Consider the following 4,434-nt stretch of genomic DNA (forward strand, 5'->3'; position numbering starts at 1 on the left):
CTCCCGAGACAAGAAATCGTGAAGCTCACATGGTATGGAGGGCGCGTGTATGATGTGGTACACCAAAACATCATCTTCAAGGCACAGCTGAAGGATAGAGGCGCATTGGATCTTCCCAGTGGCACGCTCCGTGTACTCTACATCGAGACCGATGACATTCATCTCCACCATTTGGAGGGAGTTGAATACATTGTTGATCCACTTACGAACAACCCTTGGGTGGTTGGTGACTGTGGCAACTATGCTCAATGAGCCTTCGACGAGGACATGTTGGACACTAAAAACCTGCATCTCGATCTCTTTCGCCATTTGGAACCGCTGAACCGGAGGGCTATGGTTTGGAGAATTAGGATTAGATGGCTAGTCTAACTGAAGAAGATGATTATTTATAGGGGCTTCGGAATTACTCCAGGAGGATGTGAAGAGGTTAAAACAATGTGAATGCAGTGTGGTTTGGATGCAAATGAAGATCAAGGAGTAGTGAAAAAGCCGAGGAAAATCGGTTCCCAATGGAGAAGTAAATGGGAGAAGTTATGCGCATGCATGAGGAGAGCTGCGGTGGTTTGACTGTTGCATGCAATGGATTGTACGGGCTCTTCGGTTGCCTTTTCTCTCTCCCACGCGCACAGAATGGCCCACTTGTATGCTGCAGTTTATTGGCTGGAGTAAGGCTGCAGCTGCTCATGCGTACTCTAATTAATGTTGTGAATGCGGGGCATGGAGGGAAATGGGCGCATGCAAAAGGGTATATACGCAGACTACTTAGAGAAGTACTGAAAAAAGTTATGCACAGACAAAAGAGGACCGGAGGGAGTACTACTCATGTTCCTACTACGGTTAAGGAATATGCGGTTATCCTCAAAAAAAAAAGTCCTTCTTCTCGCTTTCGCATGCACGAGAATTTGGTTCTGCTCGCAATATGGATGATAGCTGGAGGATGAAGTGAACCTAGAGGCATGCTAGCTCGGGAGTGTACTCATGTTCCTACTACTCCTACTAGTAGTAGTAGTACAACTGTGGTACACTTGATGGTCAAAATACTATTATTCATACGGTCCTCACAGTGAAGTGACCAGACCATGCGAGCGAGGTGACACCAGTTCAGGCGGCCTGTCCGGGTTACCAAAGTCAGCCTCACCTTGTGCACTGTGCAGTCACTGTCACCGCCGCTGTATAGCATGCCTCGCCTCGTCTCCCTCTCCCCTAGCACCACTCTATCTCGTCTCACCGGAGATCCTGAGGTCACTCTTAATTATCTCACTATGACCCCGCACACCCTCGCCTCGCTCGCCTCCCACAGTACCACTATTCCCTCGCTAGCCGCTCCAGCACCGATAGCCTTCTCCCCCGTAAATCAAGCCCCCCAAAACCCCACCTTCCAAACTCCACCATGGCCGAACGCAAACCGCACAGGATTCATATGAGCCGCGATTGGAGCAATCTCCCTGGTGACGTCCTCGACCTCTGTTGTTCGTGTATGAATATGTTGAGCGCCCTGTGGCTGGCTGTATGCTCGAGGGGCATGCACACGACCATCATCGAAGCGAGGCCAAAGCTTTTCAAGACACATTGTTGCTGCTATCTGGTCTTGCGAGATTGGCTCGCCATGATACGGAGGCGTACATGATGCCCCTCGACTTCAATCCGATCTCCATTAGCCGAAACTTCTTTGCAGGAATGTAGTGGGTCGTCGTACATCATTTCCCTCGGCTTCGATCCGATCACCATCAACCGAAACTTCTTGGCAGGTATGTACTGGGTTGGCATGAACTCCCACTGGATGGTTGCCTTCAGAGAAGACGGTAAAAAGTTGGTTCTTGTGAACTTCCAGACCTCCCATGAGATTATCCTTCCTCCGTTGGATTATATAGAGTTTTACCATCGCAGTCCTAGTCATCTAGATTACCACGTTAGTTGGACGGACCTTGTTTTGCAGAAGATTGTAATCTTCCAAGTTCCCACACGACATGCGAATTACACAGACTTCAAGCTAATTGCCTTGTTCGACCACGGACTCGCCTATCTTTACGCCGGTGCCTTCTTTAGCTGGAGACAACTCAGTTCGTAGTGGATCATAGTCAAAGCTGATACACACTTCTATGATGCTATTGAACACAATGGCATCGTCTACGCAATCAACAAAGCAGATGGCACCACGTATTGCTGGGCCGACACATGTAAGTTGTTTCCTTCTCATGTTAATGATGATGCCATGACACTGTTTGAACTTCTTGTGATGATTGGCATATCCCTGTTTGAGCAGATTTTGAGTAGAACTATGGCAATGTATTAGAGACGCCGGAAATCAGCTACATTTGGAATGAGTTAATTCATGCGATTATGATCATGTCCTTAGAACCAATTTGTACCCCTGAATAATCAAACGGTTAGGAATATATGGATATTCTCCTTATTTTACAGTAATCTATATACTACTACTAAATATGAGTGTGTATCAATGGCCATGTTGGTTTCCTCATTTTCATGATGTAGAAACATGCACCACACTGTTGGTTTCATCTAACCATACATTAGGGAAGTAAATGTGCATATGGAGAACTCTATATTCGGAAGTAGTGAAATCCTGTAATGCTTACCATGTGTACATACCTATATTCGCCCTTCAGCAATCAATGGCTAAAATAATATCCTCACAAAAAATTTGCCCACAGAACACGAGTATATAACAATGCATGGTCTATTAGTTACCTTGAAGAAATTGTTTGTGAGGACAGAACATGTTTCCATAACATGCATGACATGATAGTTTCCGGTGAAGAATCGATTGCGAGATAACATGAGTATAACCATGCATGGCACTTCTATATTTTCGAACCCAGTATACATTTCCCTGTATTTTCCTCCGAGTTCCAACAGGGACATATCAATGATGTTTCTTACATTATCCTACTCATACTCTGAACAATGCTAATCTTACATTGACAATGCATGTCCTTTCTGATATGATGCAGTGTCCCTACAGTTACTGCCCTTTGTAATCACACCACCTTTGCCAAAAACAGGGAAGCACAACTGGTTCCTTGCTCGATCAGACGACGGCAAAAGACTGATGATCATTCGAACACATGAGCCGAAAAAGTTATATTGCAAAAACCCCACTGTATACAAGCACCATGAAATACGTGAGTATCCGGACAGTGGATGTTACGTCTATGAGCAGGATACCAGCTTATTGGGTCCTTCAGGATTTTTTAGTTGGAGGCAGGTAAACCACCTTGGTTCACACTCTCTGTTTCTCAGACTCAATTATCCAATTAACCAGGAGATCACCGTTGGCAAGGACCTTGATGGCAGAGAGGCTCTGTTTGCTATGGAAAAATATGTCTACACGGCGAGCCCTAGGAGTTTGGGAGAAAACTCCCCTGATTGTCAACGATACAGCCTGCAGCCAAAAGAAGGTGAGAATGACAAAGGCATTCGGATTAACTTTGATCCTTGGATGTCTCAATTACGACAGGCAGTGATGTGGTTCAAGCGTTTAGGTTGATAGGTAATTGGGTTGTTGCGTTGAAAGGGTGGAGTACTGGTGTCTTCGGATCATTGGTCGCTGAAGCCTGGCTGCAAATTATGATGGTGTTGGATCATCTCTTCGAATGACTTTGTTGTCTTTGCTGCTTGTTCTGGATGGGTAGTTCTTTCTTTTGTTATGCATATTCCTTGTCATTTGGTCATCCTCGTCTATGTCACTCTTACTATGTAATAGTTGCCTCTATTTAGAATGTCATTCTCGTCTGGATCACGAGAGTCTGAGCGCTGTAGATGGGTGCGTTTTGGTGGTGTAGCAAGACTGCTTATGAACTATCATGTCTTGCTGTTTATGTCAGTAGTAGTCACTAGTTAGTGTTTGAATGTTTTATATATCGTTGTTTAGAAATGTTTATTTTCTCGAACTACTGGTGGGCTAAATGAGGGCATCACCATTCTCGAGTGTTCAGAGTGTATCTCCTTTTTCAAGTTATATAATTTGAGCTCAGTGTCTTTTCGATGATGTACACCTGTTTGGGCCAGTGAAGTGTCGTTGAATATGGGCCGAGTAGTAACGCAATGCCAAACAGGTCAATTATGACTCTCAGGCCGGGCTCTCAAAAGATCCTCAAAAAAAAGGTCGGGCTCTCGAAAAAAGAAAGAATAAGGACTCTTAGGCCAACATGTGGGCGCCACCGGTGTTTTCGTGCGCTTGCGCGCCGAGAGCATGTTGGCGCATGTTCAAAATTCAAGCTACCTTTTCATCCCCAATCTCCCGCCCCTCCCCCACCTCTGGAATCTCGATTCCTACTCCAGTTCCCCCAAATCCCCCTCCTATACTCCCTGTACTCAAGCTCACTATCATGTCGCCGGTTAACGCGGATCTCCAAGCCGGAGATCCTGAGGTCTGTCCTGCCTTCGGTCGCTGCGTGCTGTCGCTCAACAGTG

Source organism: Triticum urartu, chromosome 2 (assembly GCF_003073215.2).
Source record: "Triticum urartu cultivar G1812 chromosome 2, Tu2.1, whole genome shotgun sequence".
Taxonomy (NCBI): Eukaryota; Viridiplantae; Streptophyta; class Magnoliopsida; order Poales; family Poaceae; genus Triticum; species Triticum urartu.